A 22,700-nucleotide genomic window follows, 5' to 3' on the forward strand; every position below is an offset into this window, starting at 1 on the left:
CAACCCAACCAAGCCGCACTGCTTCTTAACCCAGCGCGTATCCAACCGCACCAATGTGTCGGAGGAAACACTGTACACCTAGTGACCTGGTCAGCGTACACTGCGCCCGGCCCGCCACAGGAGTCGCTAGTGCGCGATGAGACAAGGATATCCGTGCCGGCCAAACCCTCCCTAACCCGGACGACGCTGGGCCAATTGTGCGCCGCCCCATGGGCCTCCCGGTCGCGACAGAGCCTGGGCTCGAACCCAGAGTCTCTGGTGGCACAGCTAACGATGCAGTGCCTTAGACCATTGCGCCACCCGGGAGGCCCCAGAAGCTGACATTCTGATAATTTTCTTGTTATTGATTTTACATTGAAGTCATTTAGCAGACGCTCTTATCGAGAGCGATTTACAGTAGTGAATACATACATTTTCGTACTGGTCCCCCGTGGGAATCGAACCCACAACCCTGGTGTTGCAAGCGCCATGCTCTACTAACTGAGCCCCACAGGACCACGGCTGTGATATCATGTCTTCTTTTGACTAATTTCATGTGAATGCTAATATGGCAAAACATTTGCTAGCTAGCTAACCTACAACTAACAATGTATTTGAGAGACAACAAGAGCTCATTGTGCAAATGTATTTGTTTTCAATAAACATTTGGAGACTATATATAGTTATATGTTGTCAACAATCTAAGCCAAACCCGTTTCTAGCAGTCTGATATAGTAAATGAATGAAACACGTTGAATCTAGTATTTCATGGATTGGTAGCAGGACTTTTCTGTCAGTCTTCACCTCTCCTGTCCTTTCCCTCTCCATATCCCATCCCCCTTTCCTCTCCTCCTCTTGTCTCTCCGTCATCTCTTCAGCACTCTCACCATTTCCATTTAGGGTAGCGATGCCCCTCTGCCAGTAAGCTAGGAATGCACTCGAGTGTGTGTGTTTATGAGAGTATTTGGGTAGTTGTGGGCATTAGATTATAGCACAGCCGTTATCCAACAGTCAGCCTTTGAATGTTTAGGCATGTGGGCGTTTGCGTGTCAGAGTTAGTGTGTTGAGGTGTGTGTGTGTCTATCTGTGTGTGTCTGTGTGTGGGCGTCGCCATCCATTGTGCTGCTTCTCTGTGTGGAAGCTGCTGACCCCCTCAATAATAGATGGGCCTGTAGTGAATATTTAATGACAACAGTACACACACACACACCGGGGGGGATGGAAATATAATATCCGTGCCTGTAAGCCTTTTTAACTGAACCTCTTGGGAAAGTGGTCTTACCCCTAGTGATGTTCTCTCCGGCTTCTCTCCGGCTCTCTGTCGGTAAAGGAATACGCTGGAGTTTAGCCAGCCAGTTACTTAAGACCACTCACCTCTCTCTCTCTCCCCCTACCCACCCTCAGGGCTCCAGGATGCAGCAGGTGGTCAAGAGGGTCTCGTCCCCCCATCTTCTCCGCCTTCCCCCCTCCTCCCCCTCCGCCCCCCCAGAACGGCTTGGCCCTGGAGTACGGGGCCAGTCTGTACGCCGCAGGGGCCATCCAGGGGTCGGTGGAGGCCGGACAGGCAGGCATTAACACCCCGACAAGCGTCCCAAACAGCTTAACGACCCACGTGAGTTTGTTGGCTTTTTATTTGCACAAACTTTACAAGTGAGTTTGTTTCACGCTGTGAATGATGGAGTAAGTGTCTATTAAATCCCTACTTTCTCTCTCTCTCTCTGTGTGTTCTCTCTGCCTCTCTCACTCTATCTTTCTCACAACAGTCAGATGTGTCGTCACAGATTGATACCCAGTTGGTGGTTACAGGAGGAGGTGGTGGCGGGGGTCCGTAGGGGACGACTCAGAGAAAGGGACCCCCAAACGCCTCCACGTCTCCAACATTCCCTTCCGCTTCAGAACCCTGGACCTCCGGCAGATGTTTGGGGTACGAGACCAGGAACATTGTCCTTTTTCCCCATCCACAACCCTGACATTCTAGTTAGTGATTAAAGGAGCAATCTGTGATTGCTACATCCATTTTAGGACTTTTTAAATGAGTGTTTTAGTAAAACTTCCTTAACATGGAGCAGGGAAATGAGCAGAGAATTAAGAGAGGCACTAAGAGGAATAGAACGGATCATTAAAAAGTTCAGCGTGATTTCTGCTAGTTTATATGTCCGGTACGATACTGACGCCTTGTGTTCAATTTTTGTATTTCATTTTCAATGCAGTAGTTTRCAGTGCCATGCTTATTGATGCTGCCCCCCCCCCCCCTTTTTTTTCCCCTACAGCAATTTGGAAAGATCCTCGACGTAGAGATCATATTCAACGAGAGAGGATCGAAGGTATGACATGTACACATCAAAATACCAAACCTGTTCATTTTAAGTTACATAATACTCTGCACAGAATGGACATAGCTTACGCATATTTCTTCATCTCCCTTATCCTTCTCTTATATTCCAACCCTCTCGTTTTCTCTCCATCCCCCTTCTCTTTCGATCCTAAACCCCATTCCCTCTAGGGTTTTGGCTTTGTGACGTTTGAGACGAGCGTGGACGCTGAGAAGGCCAGAGCCGCTCTCCACGGAACTCTGGTGGAAGGACGCAAGGTTGAGGTAATTTACCYTCCAGGAACGGTGGCCATTTTGTTTTTCGTCTTTGTCCCATGTTCAGCAGTGAAATKAGGTCCGGTTGGCTTAGTATGCTTTTCCATCTCCAGTTGAACTGTCTGAAATGGTTTCGGGGAGTCTGTTTGTGTTTAGTGTTATAACCCCCTTCCAGCATGGTGCGGTGGTGCCTCACAGAAAGATTGATRCGCACAATGTCTTGGTTTTACATCACGTCCTGTTTCGTACGCTGTCCATTTGCACGTTTTGATCTTCAGCTTTATGGGTCTGCCTGGATTGCAAAGCATGCTGGGTGGTTTGGCAACAAAATGGTCTGGGAACAGTGTTTCCACATGAAACCTTTACACACTGTGCCTCTGGACGCTGCTTATGACACAGCATGCGAGAGGGCGTTTTCTCTGCTGCACCCCTTCTTTATATCCATCATCACCATCACTTCCACGATCAGAATCCGGGCTTTATTGGTGTTCACTATTTTAGAKGGGATGTTCTCCCTCTCCTCTCTTCCTTATTTTCTTCTTCTGACAAACAACCATGCTTGCTTGTGTTTGTGRGATTCTCTTGCATGGGCTACCGATCGTGTTTCAGAAGACCAGTCAGGTGATGTGACGTCATAAAAGACGTCTTTCCCCTACATTCAGATACCTGTGTGCTTGATTGTGAGTCAGTGCACAGTATTGAAGTAGTGTGATTAMGTTGCTGTATGTTGACATTGCTGCATGCATTAGGTGTTGGCAGGTATTGGTATGAGACTGCCCTGAGGGAGTGTGGTGGTGAAGTGTTTGATCTGCTGCTTATAGATTCACTGGTGATTTTTGGGGTCTATATATCACTCATTAAATAAAGGCAACCCACACCTCATACCCTCACTTGCATCCCCCTTTTCCAAGAGTAATACCTGGTGTAATGGGAATGAGTTTCGCTGCGATGCCTCTGTTTTTCTTTGTCAGCATGACTTGGAAGATCTTGGAAGGGAAACACCTCATGCTCTGCCATCGCTTTGGCTCTTGGTTTTAGATCCATGCTTTATTTTGAGCTCTTCTGCATGCTTTCAACTGTTATGCACTCCTCTGTTGTGGGAATGTGGGCCTAAACGTGTGGGTGAGAGAGAGAAATACAGGGGGAGAGAGAGAGATGGAGAGAGTGAAGAGTGACGATGATACGGCTGTCTTCCTCTCCTTTCCCCCCTTTTCTGTTCTGCTCCATCTCTTTCTCCACTCTTTCTCTATCTTCATGCCGGTCGGTCTGTCTCCTTTTTTGTCTCTCTCCCCTTATATCAACCTGTGTTTGTTTGTGACCCTCCACAGCTGTCCATATTAGGCTTGGGCGGTATCCAGATTTTCATACCGTTCTACCTGCCATCCCAGGATTTACGGTATTACCGGCATAGTACACAAGGGGCACTAAAAACGCAAAAAAAAGCCCATTGGGCGTCTATTACTAGAATGCTAACAACAAACTAATTGCAAAGACCGGCAAATCCAGCTCATAAAGTTATACAGTCATAGCTCGTAGCTACCGAATGTCATTTTCGTTGCGTGTGGACTTGTACAAGCGAAGGTGAACGAGAGACATTGTGCAAACGAACAAAGTTGTGACGCATGCTTTTCTGAAAGAAGATCCAGCATGTGTACATCCAGCAGAGGTGAGAAGAACGGAGGAGGAAACCACCTGCTAGTAGGAAGCACAGGGAAATAATGCCAGCTGTACAGATAACTAACTCTTTGACTTCTCACACACGGCAGAAAGCCGTTCTAAGATATCTGATGGCAAACATTTCGTAGTGAATTGTATGAGTAACTTCATCACCTCGTGCGGCGCACCACGGTGACTGGCCGATAGATATACAACGCTATGGACTCACCAACTCCCGCTGTCTCCCGTTGTGCCGTTACCAGAGGTGGGACCAAGTCATTGTTTTACAAGTCACAAGTAAGTCTCAAGTCTTAGCACTCAAGTCCCAAGTCAAGACCGTCAAGTATCAAGTCAAGTCTCAAGTCTTTAACTTAGAGTTTTGAGTCGTAAACTAGTTATAATGTACTCTTCACCAAATGTAATACCATTTCATATTTTTAACGAGTAATAGTTAGTATATTACTATTACGCAAATCATGAATGCTTTAAAAAATAACTATATATTTATTACTTTCCAAATAAACGTTATATTTCCATGGAAATACATGGGTAGCCCCCCCCCCCCCCCCTGATCGACTATTGAGGATCGCTGTCGGGCGATGTAGGCTTGTACACAATCGCCCAACCACAATCGCCCAACCTTGTTTTAGGAACATTAGGCAGGATTTAGGCTACCAACTGCCTAGCCAGTTGTAGCTCAATCTTGGGTGCTGACTGTGTGGAGGCTCATTGATTTAATGTTACGTTAGCCTACGTGATACACTAGTAAAGTAATAAAATATATAGCTGTCGGCTATATTAGCCACGACTTACCGTTCTTTGTGCAGCTTCAAATGTCGAACAAATTGTTGCGCCTCCGTCTAATTTTCTTCCCGCATGTTTTGCAAGTTGCAGTCCGTTTTTTGTTGATACAGCGTCGTCTTTATATCCGAAAAGAATAATTTTGGGTATCATCTTTCCAAGGGCTCCATCTGAATTCACCCGGCGACATTCCTCTGCACTGCCACGCACACATTTTTCTCAGCTGGCACAAAGCTGGCTGCTGTCCGATTCAAACTGTAATCCGTTAAATGAAGAGTTGATGCGCTGCACACTTTTTTTTAATAGCATAATTTTTTCTATTTGGGCTTGGGGGAGAGTATCAAGTCAGGTCGAGTCATATGGTCAAGTCACGAGTCATTGGTGTTGAAGTCAAAGTCGAGTTGCAAGTCATCATATTTGTGACTTAAGTCCACACCTCTGCCATTTACAAACAAACACTTGACTGGCTCAACTGTTCTGGGGAACTGCGGTAAACTTCAGAACGTAAAATAATGTGACCTGTGAAATGAAGAACGCAATCTGCTTTATCGCCGAACGTATTGCACAAGTTGACTGCAGGTATTAACTTAAAAAGTTACTACAAATATTCAAATTTATTGAAAAACTTCAAATAAATGTTTTTGAGAATATTGGACAAAACCATCCTGTGGCTTTTTCCAAATACCCTAGTATACGGTATAAATGGTATACTGCCCAAGCCTAGTCGATATACCTCTCTCTCCGTCTGTCCATTCTCCTTTTTAAGTGTACTACAATAGAGTATTGTTATGTGCAGTGTTGTTGTTTTTTACAACAACAAAAAGTTATATCTATTACTTCTTTCAACATTAATGAATTACTTTACTTATTACTCCCTGGGAAAAGTAATTAGTTACACTACTCTTTATTACTTTTGTGTTACACCCCAAAACGTTGCGCTACCTCACTCAGTGTAAACAACACTCAATGTAAACAAAGTCAACGTTACCCRACGTAGGCCTATACACCAACACAATTAGCCTAATAATAACAGACACAATATCTACTGTGGATAAGGGCAGCATTTCCCCTACTACATACCCAGCTACGAGCTGGTTCAGCTCTCCCTGGGTTACAGCCTGTCCTCCTGAACCATTGGAATCAAACCTTGGTTGTTTGGATGAGGTAGGCCCACAGTCATCTTCAGCAGCCGTGTCAGGTGTTTCTCACCTGGGCAGAGATGACATTTTACTGTGTTATTCTTGTCATCTTGTCCTACCAAATTAACGTAATGGTAGTACTTCCACGCTGGGAAAGTAAGTGTTTTAGACGTGTCTGCCAGTTTTCCATCGCCCTCACTTAAGCAGTTAGTAGTAGTGTGTGCATGCGTAAACAGGAACTTGGTGAGAGGATAAAAAAAGAATAACTGTATATATATTGCGCCAACAGAGAGAATAATAATCTCACACATTTATTTGGATCAATAAATGTAATAGGAAGGGAATGATAACAAAAATAACTGTTATATTATTACTCCAACTTGAACAAAAATAACTGTTATATTATTACTCCAACTTGAACAGTAACTCCGATATATTACTCGTTACCACAAAAAGTATTATTATTACTGTAGCACGTTACTTTGTAAGGCGTTACCCCCAACACCGGTTATGTGTTGAAAAGTTGTTAGAATATCAGTGAAAGCTGGGCAGTGACTTCGCCATGACCCATAGGCTTCTAGATTGATCCCTCAACTGTCCCTCTGTCTCCCACATGTGTATGGCTGTATCTGCTCATTTGTATTGGGTATTTGTAGTAGTTACATCAATAGAGGTCAGCTTTATGTCAAAAGGTGACCAATCACCAGTGACATCACTTCATGACATCACTTCCTCTGTGTACCTCAGAGTGGGGGTGGTTGCTTTTCATCACCTCATTGGTTGTTTTTGTTTTGGTTAATTTCTTATTATATTTTCTCTATTTCCCCCTGATGATTTCTGTGTTGTTGTTGTCAGTCTCCACGGTAACCGCTCGTGCCCTCACACCGTTTCCCCAGCAATGGTAAGTTGTGTACACATGGCATCATTTTTGAATGACCCCCCCACCCCCATCCGCCAAATAAAGATAAAGTGCACCCTACACACAAAAAAATACAATGAAAGCGTCCTTGACTCGGCAGGGTTTGATCGAAAGGATCTGATTGGCTAATCCTGTGATTGATTGTGGAGCTSGCGAATACAATGCTGATTAGAAACCAATGGCATTTGACCGCATGGCCTTCCAGACTCTTTCTGTAACATTAAGATAACCTGATATAAAACGCATCTGCAAGCGCAACTGACTACCACTTTATGCATTAATTCCATTCACCACTCTAACTGCATTCAAACATTAATTCTAGAGCTATTTACTTCCTGCATGGTTGACTATCTCTTGTCGTTTGTATCATATAGTGCCACTGTCATCTCTATGTTATGTATTAGCTACCTTTTCTTTAGTGAGTACCAAACGGTAGATTGCTTTAATTCAATAGCATTTTGTTTGGTATATTAGTAGTGGATTGGCATGATAATGCATGAATGCGTTGTTGTAGAAGTCAGTCTTGGTAACTAGACAGTAGGTTTTGTGCGCTGGCTGTAGTTGTCGATGTAGAAGGTCGAAGGGCAGAGTAGTCTATTCTTCACATTAAAACGAAGGTAAAATGACACTTTGTACAAGCTAAGGATATGCAACTGATATAGAGTACATAAAATACTTCAAACTAGTTACCTATGGAGACCACCGCTAGAGAGAAGATCAACTTGAAACCATCATCAGTATCACATCTGACTCTCAATAGGATTATATTTAATTGGATTATGTGCCCAGACTTTTATTTTGTTCACGAGGAGTTTCTTTTTAAAAATGTTGAGCAATGGTTTGGTTTTGGATGGTGTGTTATATTGGTGTCTGCTTCTAGTGATTTTGTAGTGCGACACTGAATTGCAATGCCTGACAGTGTTTCACGGTCATGGTTTGATTTGGTTTTTGAGGAATGACATTTGCATCCCCCCATCCTCTATCTCTGTATTCTGTCCTCTCTCTCCCTCTCTGTCTCATCCCTCTCTRTATTCCAGCTCATGTATTGGATCTTATATGTAGGCAAACGGTTAGACGTTTCTTCTTTGTTTTGATTCGTTTGTTCCGCATCTTGGTATTTGTTTTTTTGTTCATGAGAAAAATTATTTTTGCATTTCTTTCTCTCTCACTCTCTCTTTACCTCCCATCATTTATGTGTTCCCATGTATTTTAATGTGGACTGGCTATTCTTCCTGCATCCCGCTCTCTCTTCTCCCCCTCTCTCTGTATGATGTGTGTGACTTGATTGGGAGGGCTGCCAGAATGTTTTGATTGGTCTATATATACTGCATCTGATGCTTGCTGATTGGCTGGTTTGGCTCACCTTCTGGTCATGTGATGCGCTCTTGATTGACTGGCTGCGTGTAATCTGTGAATGACCTGTTCAAGTGATGAAACGTTTTGCATCGTGTTCAACAGAAGCTTACTTCACCCTCTCTTTTCCCTCTTTTTAAAGGTAGCAATGCCTGGAATGGTCTTGGATTTCTTTTGAATGCCTTAATCTGAAATGTTTTTTATTTTTGTTCTGTCTGTCTGTCTGTGTGTGTCAAGGGTTAAATTATTGTGAACACTCACAAATTCCTTGTTTTTTATCCTTCAAAAGAACGCATGTATCAATCAATTACCATCACTTTACATCAGAAAAATGAACCTCTTATCCAAGCGTAGACACRACTGTCACTTTTTCAATTCATACGACTCACAGTAGCAGATAAATGTTGTACAAAAAAAGTACAAACATCTTTTTTTTTTTACTAATCTCAATTTATTTGCGTTAGTTACATATGTATTAATAATCTGAGCTTGTAAAGTCATAGCCAGTTCTAAGTGTATTGACGCACTCATATTTCAAATATCTAGGGCCTATTTGTTCCGGTAGTACTGAAGGTTATGTTGGTGCCTGTACTGTGTGGTTTGGGCATAGAAATAGAATAAATAGAACGGGTGTCCCCATTCAAGTCAGTGATGGTATAATGGGTGGACTGTCGGCCATTGCGTGTGTACCCATAAGACCAAAGCAGTAAGTAAAAGCAGGAAGTGTACCCATCAATCTGTGCTGTGATGTTTTTTTWAACTGACATTACAAAAAATACAGTACATTCCATTGCATGAGCCACATCACAACATCAGTTAGCATTATTTGAATGAACAGTCTACATTATCATGTAAATGATTACATCACAGTACTAGGCAGATATTGTGAGTGTGCCCTTGAGTTTAACAGTGAGTTTTCAGGGTTAGAGGTTCCAAGCCTGTTCTATTCATTCTATTTCTATGGGTTTGGGTATACAGGAGGAGCCCATGTTGTTTGTGCATGGAGCAGGCGTGTGTTTGTCCCTCAGGTCCGGTGTGACCCCTCGTCGTGTTGTCTTGACCTCTGACCTCTCTCTGACACCCAGGTCAACAACGCCACAGCCAGGGTGATGACCAATAAGAAAATGGTCACCCCATATTCTAATGGAGGAGAGGGGCTCGCCGCTCTACCTTATGGTAAAGATAATATTGCTGGTTATAACTACTGAATATGACCAATACGATAGTAGCAATGTAGTTCCAGTTCTGTGTAGTTGCATGTGATCAGTGTAATTGCATAGTATGTTTAACTTGTTGAGATTGAGATGTTGAGTGTTACTCATATTTCTTATCCTCTTTTTCCTCAAATTTACATTAGGGCTACTAAATGCCAACTCCCCTACAGCCGGGTGGAAGTTGAGTCCAATGGTTGGAGCCATGTACAGTCCAGAGCTCTATACAGGTGAGATGCTAACATTGTTAGCTTAGTCTTCATTTCATCAGTATAGGTGAGATGCTAACATTGTTAGCGTACAGTGTCTAAGGAAGTATTCAGACCTTGACTTTTTCACATTTTGTTATGTTGTAGCCTTATTCTAATTTTATTTCAAAAAAATATCCAGCAATCTATGCACAATACCCCATAATAACATCACAGTACCCATAATAACATCACAGTACCCATAATAACATCACAGTACCCCATAATAACATCACATACCATAATAACATCACATTACCCCATAATAACATCACATTACCCATAATAACATCACATTACCCATAATAACATCACAGTACCCCATAATAACATCACAATACCCCATATAACATCACAGTACCATAATAACATCCATAATACATCACATAACCATAATACATCACAGTACCCCATAATAACATCCCAAGTACCCATAATAACATCACATACCCATAATAACATCACGTACCCCATAATAACATCACAGTACCCCATAATAACATCACAGTACCCCATAATAACATCACAGTACCCCATAATAACATCACAATACATGATTTGGAAAGGCACACACCTGTCTTTATAAGGTCCCACAGTTGACAGTGCATGTCAGAGAAAAAACAAACCACGAGGTCGACGCAATTGTCCGTTGAGCTCCGAGACAGAATTGTGTCGAGGCACAGATCTGGGGAAGGGTACGAAAAAATGTCTGCAGCAATGAATGTCCCAAGAACACAGTGGCCCCATCATTCTTAAATGGAAGAAGTTTTGAACCACAAGACTCTTCCTAGAGCTGGCCGCCGGCCAAACTGAGCAATCTGGGGAGAAGGGCCTTGGTCAGAGAGGTGACCAAGAGCCCGATGGTCACTCTGACATAGCTCCAGAGTTCTTCTATGGAGATGGGAGAACTTCCAGAAGGACAACCATCTCTGCAGCACTCCACCAATCAGGCCTTTATGATAGAGTGGCCAGATGAAAGCCACTCTTCAGTAAAAGGCACATGTTATGGCACCTAAAGACTCTCAGACCTGGAAACAAGATTCTCTGGTCTGATGAAACCAATAGTGAACTCTTTTGCCTGAATGCCAAGCATCACGTCTGGAGGAAACCTGGCACCATCCCTATGGTGAAGCATGGTGTGGCAGCATCATGCTGTGGGGATGTTTTTCAGCGGCAGGGACTGGCAGACTAGTCAGGATCGAGGGAAAAATGAACGGAGCAAAGTACAGAGATCCTTGATGAAAACTTGCTCCAGAGTGCTCAGGACCTCCGACTGGGGCGAAGGTTCACCTTCCAACAGGACAACGATCCTAAGCACACAGCCAAGACAATGCAGGAGTGGCTTCGGGACAAGTCTCTGAATGTCCTTGAGTGGTCCAGCCAGAGCCCAGACTTGAACCCGATCAAACATCTCTGGAGACTGTAAATGGCTGTGCAGCGACGCTCCCATCCAACCTGACAGAGCTTGAGAGGATCTGCAGAGAAGAATGGGAGAAACTCCCCAAATACAGGTGTGCCAAGCTTGTAGCGACGTACCCAAGAAGACATGAAGCTGTAATCACTGCTAAAGGTGCTTCAGCAAAGTACTGAGTAAATGGTCTGAATACTTATGTAAACGTCATATTTCAGCAAATAAACCTGTTTTGCTTTGCATTATTGGGTATTGTGTGTAGATGGTGAGGCGGGAAAAAATTATTTAATCAATTTTAGAATAAGGCTGTAACGTAACAAAATGTGGAAAAAGTCAAGGGTCTGAATACTTTCCGAAGGCACTGTATGTCCTCATTTCATCAGTATAGGTGAGATGCTAACATTGTTAGTTTAAATCCTAATTTCATCAGTATAGGTGAGATGCTAACATTGTTAGTTTAAATCCTAATTTCATCAGAATAGGAGATTGCAGAGATGTTGATATGACTAGCTTTAGCCCATATGTATTCCTTTATATTAGGACACTTCACCACACAATGGATCTCCATCATAATCAAAATAGCCTGTTTCCCTTTTCTGTAGACTGTTATTTTCTGTAGACTGTTATTTTTCTGTAGACTGTTATTTTCTGTAGACCGTTTGTTATTTTGTGTAGACTGTTGTTATTTTCTGTAGCTGTTATTTTCTGTAGACCGTTTGTTATTTTCTGTAGACTGTTTGTTATTTTCTGTAGACTGTTTGTTATTTTCTGTAGACTGTTATTTTCTGTAGACTGTTATTTTCTGTAGACTGTATTTTCTGTAGACTGTTTGTTATTTTCTGTAGACTAACTCCTTGTTCTTTTTTGCCTCTCTCTGATTTCTCTGGCTGTCTCTCTCAGTCCCTGGTTTCCCGTCCCTGCGGCGGCTGCACAGGCTGCCACAGCGGCAGCGACCTTTAGGGGCGCCCACCTCCGGGGTCGTGGCCGGCCGGTCTACAGTGCTGTCAGGGCAGCCCTACCCCAGCAAGCTATACCTACATACCCAGGGTAGGTGTTACTCAACAAAAAACACACTTTTACTGCATGGTGTGATATAACAAATACACGTGAATTAATTGCGTTAGTTTGGTGCTGTACTGAAATACCATTTTCTTTGTATGAACATGAGATAATATTGCGGTCTACTTACTGCACAGTGGCTACGTTTGGCCAAACAAGAGAAGTGGTATTTTATCTTGCATGTTGCACGTGTGTGTATATTAATCACCCTTTTCTCTCTCCTTTTTTTCTGCTCCTCCTCACAACTTCTATTTCCCTTCCACTCTCAATCACCATCCACCACTTCTCTTCTATCCATCTCTCTTTGGCTTGTCTTTCCTCTCCTCCTCCTCTCTCTCAATCACCATCCACCACTTCTCTTCTATCCATCTCTCTTTGTCTTGTCTTTCCTCTTCTCCTCTCCTCCTCCTCTCTCTCAGTGTGATGTATCAGGAAGGGTTTTACGGCGCAGCAGACCTCTATGTAAGTATACCTCTCTCCTCTGCTCTTTCTCTCTCATTCTCTCCTTCCCCCTCCCTCCGTCAGAGTGTGTGTGTGTGAGCGTGTGTGTGTGCATGGACCAAATCCACAGAGCTGTGTATATGTGGGTGATGTAGTAAACTTTACAATTTAACACACTTTAAAAAAAAAAAAATGTTTTATTCATTCAATTATTTTAATTAGACAGATCAATAATAGCTGTTACACACACTGCACACATTTTGTTCTTGATTAATCATATTGCAATATGAAGCGGTGCATGCCATGTGCAACGTCCAATCTTCCAGGATCTATACTACACGCCCTCATAGTTCTATACATTCATGAATAGACTGCTCTATTGCATCGTTTGCCTGCGTGTGGAGTGTGATTGTGTGTGTGTGTGTGGTACCAGGTTGACCATAGCTGTTCTCTGTTCTCTCTGTAGAATAGTGTTTCAGGACATTAGTGGCAGATTGCCCCAGGTAGGGTCCCATCATCACGTCACTGTGTGATCAGCTAGTGTGCATCCATCCTATTACTATGCGTTCCACTGACTGACTGACTGCTACCGCTGCTACTGGTGTTTTATTGASCATCCCAGAYTGAAAYGCCTCTTTTATTTCTGTTTCTATTACTAACTCACTGGATTCTGACATGGGTGGAGTTGCAGAACGGGGGAGAACGGGAATCGTTAGAGCACGAATGACAATATTACCTTCTAAAGGAATTAGACATAACACGATGGACATTTTAAAAGTTTTGCTCAGTTAAAAAAAATAAAAATGGTACAATAAATCATATACATAGATAAAAACAATACAGGATTTTGCCACGATTCTTATGCAGTCTTTATAACGGCCACCCTTAGATATGAAGTATAGCCAAAATGAGAGGTACACTTTGCCAGTAATGGCTGACATTGTTTCTGAAAGTTGAGGCTGAGTAGCTTAAAGACAGCTTACAAGAGATCAACACAGGTCCACAGACTCCCAGGGACATGGATATTCATCTTTAATGAGTCATTCTGACCCCTTCCTGGTATCTCCCTATATCTGTTCCACCTTGGCATGCTAACTGAATCAATGTTGGCATGCAGACACACATATACCCCTTCCCCTCCTCTCCCCATTCTCCTTCTCTCTTCTCCTCTCTCTGTATCCTCCTCTTCCTATCCCCTCCCTAACCCCACCCCAGCAGATGTGTGTGTTACTGAATACTGGGACTTGGCCTGTACTGATCTGTAGGTTAGAATGCAGTGGTGTGTTGCCAAGGAGACGGCCTCCTCTGTTTTGAGTTTGGGGTGCATGCTGTCCGGCGTCAGCGATTGGTTGTGACCATGCCCGTGTGTGTGTCCCCTCCCCCTTAATTGGATTGGCTGGCCGTCTCCTGTGTGTTCGTCATCCGTTTTTCCACATTAAAGGAATAATGATCCTGATCACCTGTTAATTCATCCCCCCTTTCTTTAACGGTGTTTTGATGGGAAGGAGGAGATTTCACACCTGAGGTTATGCACACTTTGTCCCGTCTTTGTCTCTCCCTCCATCTCCAACAAAACATCAATCATCAGATGAATTGAATGAAGAAAAGCTGCGGCACACTTGATGCAGGGCCTATATCATTGCCACAAACTGAGGGCCTAGGTGTTTTTGTTGGTCATGGAGGGAGACCAACACGGGGAAAAAACCTCTGCTACATTCTCTGAATGCCATGTTGCACCAGATGACCTGTTTATTGCTGCTTGTGTTAGTCTCTCTCCTTTTTCCGCTGTTATAAAGTAACATCGCTCACTCTCATTCATTCCTGGGGTATTGTGTGAGGAGTTGATAAAAGTCGACTAACAACCGTGTTCTCTCTCTCTGTCTGTCTGTCCCTTCCTTCTTTAGGGTGGCTACGCTGCGTATCGCTATGCTCAGCCGACTGCAGTAGCCGGTCCTGCAGGAGCAGCGGCTGCCGCAGCAGCTGCCTACAGTGATGGGTGGGTGATAGACACAATATATTACACAAAATAAAGCAGTAGCACACTGTACTATGACTATATATAGGTAACAATTATTAACATATTCAAATGAAAAGTAGTGGGCCTACTTCACTTTCTATTCTGGGACATGTTTGGTTACACAGCTGTGGGTTTGTAATGTACTAATCTCTGGTCTCCAGCTACGGGCGGGTGTACACGACAGACCCTTACCACGCTGCACTAAACCCTGCCACAGCTGCAGCCTACGGTGAGGAGCTATGGTAAGAACGCTTGTCTATTTACATTACTATCCACAACAAAGAAAATATCATAGAATTAGATTGTCCATTCTAGTAATTCTACTTCTATGGTAAAGATCTAGCCATTCATAACCCACTAACTGCCATCTTACCTCCTCTCCTCTCTCTCCAGGCCACGCTGTACAGGGGAGGCTACAGTAGATTTGCCCCTACTAAAGATAACCACATTTCCCAGGAGCTCTCTCATCCTGTTTGAACAATCTATAAAAGAGCTCCCTCTGCTGTCCAGGATGGAGATTGCAACACTTTGACGCAAGTTTGTAGCCTACCATGGAAACATTTATATTTCAAAATCTCCTGCTGTCCACTCTTTTTCGCTTCAACAAAAATAGGAATGCCGTTTTAAAGACTGGTAGAAAGCCTTGACAAAGAAAAGAAAATAGAAAAAAACTTGTATTTGAACCAAATGGCCGCTTGTTTCCATTGCACGGCTGTATTATAGTCCCCTGTTTCTCCCTCTCGACACTCTCAGCAGCACAAGACACAGAATGGTCGCCCCCCAGCTAGTGTACCTCCAGAGCCTATCATGTAACTGGTGTCCGGACCGTTAACTGAACACTGAGACAAACCCCCTACCACACGTATAACAGCCAAGGTGTAATGGTGGCATGACTATACACAATTCATACATCAAGAATGGAGGTGGAGCCTAGTTATGGAAGACAGAACTGTGACCGCCAGTGTCTGCATGTCTGTGGAGCCTGAATGAGCGAGAAACMACAGCAACCGAGCACCAAAAGCATTTTGGAACAGAAAGACAATTTGCAAACAAAATGGAGGAGGTGACTCCRTGTTTCCTCTTGTGGGGTGAAGGAGTATGAGAGAGGACGTGACATCATCATTGCAGAGAGAGAGAGAGGGATGGACTGATGTTTTTTTAACACTATTAGAAATTACTCACTTCAAACTGAGCAGTAAAAGGATTATCATAGCTGTTCCTTACCTCAAAGTTTTCTTAGTCCGTGAAAATGGCGAACCTTTAAAATTTTAATTGTTACAATTATGCAAATAAATTAGTTAGAGAGAGAGAAAAAAAGTTACCAAATTATTATTATTGCTGATTTATAGCGTTGTCTTTATTACGTTATTATTGTTAGTTTCAGTGGTTCTCTGAGCACACCTCTACACACATTTTCCACTTCCCTAGAAACGAGGTCTAGGGGCTAGGACTACAGTGTAGATAATATCTGTAAGCCATTCACTACAGTGGGCAACACTGCACGTCCCCTCTACATAACACAATATTATACCAAACTAAACTTCCAGTGCACAACATCATATTCTCACAATACTTCACGCTATACACAAATCACTCAGAACTATATAATATTTCATCACTACTATAGAGGTACCGGATAGCTTTTTATTGCATTGTGAATGTTAGGCTGAGACATATATCACTGATATCATTGAAACAACCAGAACCTAGTGTCCTAGAATAAACTTATTCAGTTATATTTCTTTGAAAAGTTATGATAGAGATGTATTATTTGGCTATATGATTGATTTCCCAAACTTGTTCTGTCTTTTAGAAGAGCAGGTAAACATCAAGTACAGTCTTCCTGAGAATAGCTACGTTGGTAATAGATAGTGAGATTCTGTCAACAGGCGTTGAAAGAGGGACACCATCAATATGAAAAATATTTAATGCAAAATACCATACTATTGTGCATATTTCTATATCCTTATACTCTATTTCCAAATGTGGTTGTTTTTGCCTTTTTTTTTTGCTCCAAAGATTTGTAGAAAAGCACACTTTTAGTCATGTGTATGATAAATATATTATCCTTATGGTGGTTATTATTATAAGTGCTGTCTTTTTATTTGTTGCATTAGCTCTTGTTATATTTTTTCTATTGGTAAATGTTGTTGTTCCTCCTAAAGTAAGGTGACATTTTCATTTCCTCCATCAAGATTAGTTGAAATGTGATATTCTTTTCCCCTCCTGTGTTGTTTTCTTGGGCAGAGGGGAATGGACTCTTTGGTAGTTTCAAAGAGGGAGGGAACCATAGAGGTATGCCACTATGACATCAGCCTATCTAGTGTTCTATATCTACGGAGCGAACAAAACGGGAAAGCATGTAAAACTAAACTACCAAACTCATTTTCTCAATGGAAGAAACGGGACTTTTTGGTCCAGACTGAAATAGGGTGATGGGGGTTGGCAAGCATTGGATTGAGGATTTCCCCCCCCCAAAAAAATAGGGAAAGGCTGAAATGTTCGGGCCTCACAATTTATTCCAAGTCCAAAGTTTACAGTAGACAAGAATACGTTGGGATGAATAGTGGCCTGACAAGCACATCTTCTGACCTGGTGAAGTAACCTAGTCGCTCTGTCGTAGACAAAGACTCCTAACATTTCAGTGCTGAAATTAGTCGGTTGAGGTTTAAAACGGATGTGAAGAGCGTCACGCTCGTGTGCTGTCTAGGTTAAAGGGCATGCAGTTTTGAATGATCCAAGTATACAAAAGGTTGTAAGTGTTATTGTTTGGTTGGTACAATGGTAAATGTTTCAAAGCAGTTTTACAAAGAAAATGTTATGTGGGGCATGAACTAATTACTATGAAACAATATTTCAAAATGCTGCAGTCATTGTTTATTTTTAAACGTTTGCTCTATTTTTCATTTTATCTTCGGTTTTCTGGCTGTGTGTACCACTCTTCTCAGTGTGAACTTAATCTAAGACATCAACAGGGGTCAAACTCTTCTTCTCTGGTCATTTGACTTTATTATCATGTATTGCAAAAGTGGACTGAAATATGAATAACTGAAAAGATACAGCCAAAGATAGTTATTTATGCCCTATTTCTTTTGTTACCAAATTGAGAAACGCAGAGCAAAGTGGATAAATGAYTGACAACCTATTGAACCAATCAACATGGGCAACTAGCATGATGTCGTTCTCCAGGAAGTAGAGTTTGAGACCCCTGACCTAAATGTTTTGCATGATTTTTCTGTCTTTTGCGATCAGACTCCAACAGCATTCGGTTGCAGTAGTCATCTTTTACCACTAAACCCAATTGAGAATGCTAGGCAGCTAGCCCTTTTTATGCTTAGGGTGCTAGTGTAGCAAAGAAGAGCACAGTGCTGTTTGTCAAAGATTCAGGCCCAGTGATGGGCAAAAAAAAATGGCCGCCACAACGAGGCAAGAACACAATGGCAACGTTCTAATTTCCATACCAGCATATTACTTTGAATTCATACCTTGATACAGTGCTTCATACTAAGTAGTATATTTGTGTGGATATTGGAACAGAGCCATGGAGTAGGCTCATTCCTTGTCATTTTTTTTTGGTTCCTTGTATTATATTATACAGTGAGGTGTAGGTTTCAAATGGAAGTGACTGTCCTTTTATGAATCTCTTCCCCTCTGTCATGTTTATCCCTTGGCTGCCATTATGCTATTTTGTTAGTGAATGTCCATATAAAATCTTTTATATAAAATCTTTTGTTGTGGTTTGTGACTTTCATGTTGTTGTTTTGGTGTCCAGTTTCAAATCAAATGAAATGTTATGTCACGTGTGCTGAATACAACAGGTGTAGGTAGACCTTACAGTGAAATGCTTACTTACAAGCCCTTAACCAACAATGCCGTTTTAAGTATAATAAGTGTTAAGTAAAAAATAGAAGTAACACATGATTAAAGAGTAGCAGTAAAATAACAGGCTATATACAGGGGGTAGGGGTACCGAGTCAATGTGCGGGGGTACCAGTTAATTGAGGTAATATATACATGTAGGTAGAGTTAAAGTGACAATGCATAGATAATAAACAGAGTAGCAGCAGTGTAAAAGAGGGGGGGAATGCAAATAGTCTGGGTAGCCATTTGATTAGCTGTTCAGGAGTCTTATGGCCTGGCGGTAGAAGCTCTTAAGGAGCCTTTTGGACCTAGACTTGGCGCTCCGGTACCGCTTGCTGTGCGTTAGCAGAGAGAACAGTCTATGACTAGGGTGGCTGGACTCTAACAATTTTTAGGGCATTCCTCTGACACCGCCTGATATAGAGGTCTTGGATGGCAGAAAGCTTGGCCCCAGTGATGTACTGGGCCATACGCACTACCCTCTGTAGTGCCTTACGGTCAGAGGCCGAGCAGTTGCCATACCAGGCAATGATGCAACCAGTCAGGATTCTGTCGATGTTGCAGCTGTAGAACCTTTTGAGGATCTGAGGACCCATGCCAAATCTTTTCAGTCTTCTGAGGGGGAGTAGACTTTGTCGTGCCCACTTCACAACTGTCTTGGTGTGTTTAGACCATGATAGTTTGTTGGTGATGTGGACAGCAAGGAACTTGAAGATCTCAACCTGTTCCACTACAGCCCCGTCGATGAGAATGGGGGCATGCTGGTCCTCCTTTTCCTGTAGTCCACAATCATCTCCTTTGTCTTGATCACGTTGAGGGAGAGGTTGTTATCCTGGCACCACCCGGCCAGGTCTCTGACCTCCTCCCTATAGGCTGTCTCATCGTTGTCGGTGATCAGGCCTACCACTTGTGTCATCGGCTAACTTAATGATGATGTTGGAGTCGTGCCTGGCCATGCAGTCGTGAGTGAACAGGGAGTACAGGAGGGGACTGAGCAATTTCTTATGTTGTCCTGTGTTTTAATAATGTGTGTTTGAGTCGCTGGCGGTTGTATTTTGTGTTATTGAGGATCCAAGATAAGAAATGTACATTTTAATTGATTGCTTCTGATGAAGTATTGCCAAACTACCAGGAGAAGTAGCTGTTTCTCAATTGGTTATTCTTCATATAATTCAAGAGGGTTCATATGTGATTGACACATTGCACGAATGATCAGCTCTCAAATGAACAGTCAAATTACACAGACATTTGACATTCACTGTAAAAACAAAAGTGGATTGATTTTATTTTGTACATAAAAATATATTTCTGTATATAAAAAGTGCTTTCAAGGAGAGCGGGGGCAGGTTGAGAAAAAAGGGAGGCGGGAGGAGACCAACTATGGTTGAGATATAAATKACGGTTAATCAAACCCAAGTTAATAACATTGTAAATTTAGTCCAGCTTCTTTCTCAGGAAATGCACCAGTGAAACTGTACTAGTGTCGAAGTAAGCATCACTGACATGACCATTTATTTACCTACCAGTCCGCAAAAAAGCGAATGCACATCACTATTATACATTAGATGTCTTATTCATATAACTTGAGTGCCATTTGACTTCAGTTGTTAGGACATTGTTAGCTGGTCGTTTACGTGAGATTTCTACAGGAGGACAGTGGCAGGAGGAGGTTCGGTCATATGTGTCTTCAGTTTAAAGCTGGTGTGTGCATATTTCCCAAGTATCACTGTGTTTGTGTGACTTCACCAATTCTCTCAGGGTCGGTGGTGCACCCGATTACGCCCGGCTCTGAAACAACGAGCTGATGTCGAAGTGGAACGCCTTGTACAAGATGGCATAACAAAACAAGAATCAGTTCAGAGTACTGGAATCCCTGACCTCAGGGTCCAGAAAGGAGGAGGAGAGGGGGAGTCAAGGAAAGAGAAGTGGAGGGGGTGGTCGAGGGAAGGGAAGGAGGGGCAGAGCATCTAAACAATTCCATATTTGCCAGGTCACTGAGTTCCATGTCACCGAATGCTTCCCATGGGCAGATCACTGTGATGTCTGTCCGAGACCCTCCATGCCGGGATGTCGTCACCGAAATCTGGTGGGAGAGGAGAGAGGGAGAAGTTCATGAGCTAAAGGGATAGAGACACAGCAGACACGAGGGTTGTGGTGGTAATGTGAAGTTGAGTTAGAGAGAAAGATGTATTGAAGTGTGTGTTGGTACGGTATAAAAGGAGTTGCATTTGATATGTAAGGATGGACGCTTGTTATGTTAGTAGGCCTATGCGCAATTAGTTTTCATTGTTGTTGTAGTAGTTATATTTGTGTGTTCTAAGGGAGTTTCTATCTCACCCCTTCTGGCCAGGCTTGGGGGCCTTGCTCTTGAAGGTACGGGTAGTCCTCTGCTTGAATTTAGGGGGGCCTTCTTTTCAGCGGCAGTTGCAACGTCTGCCATTTCTGTTGGTTACCGAGAGCGAGAGAGAGGAAAGAGGGTCAATAAGGTAGCTGGGAATACGTAACTGAATAACAGTAGTGAATCCCATCAAGATTGGTAAGTCGCTCTGGATAAGAGCGTCTGCTAAATGACTTAAATGTAAATGTAAATGTAAGATGTCAGTCAGGGGTAGATTATCGGTTTCTTTAACTCCATCGGTTTTACCTCAATCTGTCTTAATCCAAACCCCTTTCCCTAATACCTAGTTATTACCACCCCCTCCCTCTCTCTATCCCGTTGCACCCCAAGAGTGATAATCCTCTAAAATACACCTGAGCGGTCTATGTTGATCCAATCATACCAGATTAGATTTGGCACCAACCCATACTGTACTAACCAAGGCAAAATAGTACCAAAGCTACTTGTTAGCGTTACAATCTGTAGTTCAACTGAGGTCACTTCAACCAGAACATTGTGTAACTAGAAGGTTCTTCTAGCCCTTCGAACCAGTAGTAGCCTACCCCAGTCTTCCATTTCAACTGCACTCTATACAATGTATATTTCTACCGTAGAATACATTGCACACAGATGCTTTTGAGAGTTCATTGTCCATGCAAGCAATACTCTGCAACCAAACACGTTTTATTCCACCACTCTAGACATGCATCCGGTACAGGTCAATGACATTCTGGTGTCAACAGCCAATCAACATCTCTCCTACATCACATTCCACAGGTGCTCTACTGATCTGCATGTGTTCATTCTATAGTGTCCTGGTATTGCCTATTGGTCTGCTGACCTCCTAGTGTCCTGGTATTGCTATAGGTCACTGGTCTCCTCCTAGTGTCCTGGTATTGCCTATTGGTCTGCTGGCTCCTCCTAGTGTCCTGGTATTGCCTATGGTCCCTGGTCTCCTCCTAGTGTCCTGGTATTGCCTATTGGTCACTGGTCTCCTCCTAGTGTCCTGGTATTGCCTATTGGTCTGCTGGTCTCCTCCTAGTGTCCTGGTATTGTCTATTGGTCTGCTGGTCTCCTAGTGTCCTGGTATTGCCTATTGGTCTGCTGGTCTCCTCCAGTGTCCTGGTATTGCATATTGGTCTGCTGGTCACCTCCTAGTGTCCTGGTATTGCCTATTGGTCTGCTGACCTCCTAGTGTCCTGGTATTGCCTATTGGTCTGCTGACCTCCTAGTGTCCTGGTATTGCCTATTGGTCTGCTGACCTCTAGTGTCCTGGTATTGCCTATTTGTCTGCTGGCCTCCTAGTGTCCTGGTATTGCCTATTTGTCTGCTGACCTCCTAGTGTTCTGGTATTGTCTATTGGCCTGCTGGTCTCCTCCTAGTGTCCTGGTATTGCTATTGGTCTGCTGACCTCCTAGTGTCCTGGTATTGCCTATTGTCTGCTGACCTCCTAGTGTCCTGGTATTGCCTATTTGTCTGCTGACCTCCTCCTAGTGTCCTGGTATTGCCTATTGGTCTGCTGACCTCCTAGTGTCCTGGTATTGCCTATTGGTCTGCTGACCTCCTAGTGTCCTGGTATTGCCTATTTGTCTGCTGGCCTCCTAGTGTCCTGGTATTGCTATTTGTCTGCTGACCTCCTAG

At 43.0% G+C, this 22,700-nt stretch overlaps 1 pseudogene; it reads left to right on the top strand.

Annotated features, from left to right (window-relative positions):
* Positions 1-1,011: 1,011 nt before the first annotated feature.
* LOC112074285 (RNA binding protein fox-1 homolog 2-like) lies at positions 1,012-18,561 on the top strand (annotated as a pseudogene).
* The last annotated feature ends 4,139 nt before the right edge of the window (positions 18,562-22,700 follow it).

This window comes from Salvelinus sp. IW2-2015, unplaced genomic scaffold, assembly GCF_002910315.2.
Source record: "Salvelinus sp. IW2-2015 unplaced genomic scaffold, ASM291031v2 Un_scaffold2562, whole genome shotgun sequence".
Taxonomy (NCBI): domain Eukaryota; kingdom Metazoa; phylum Chordata; class Actinopteri; order Salmoniformes; family Salmonidae; genus Salvelinus; species Salvelinus sp. IW2-2015.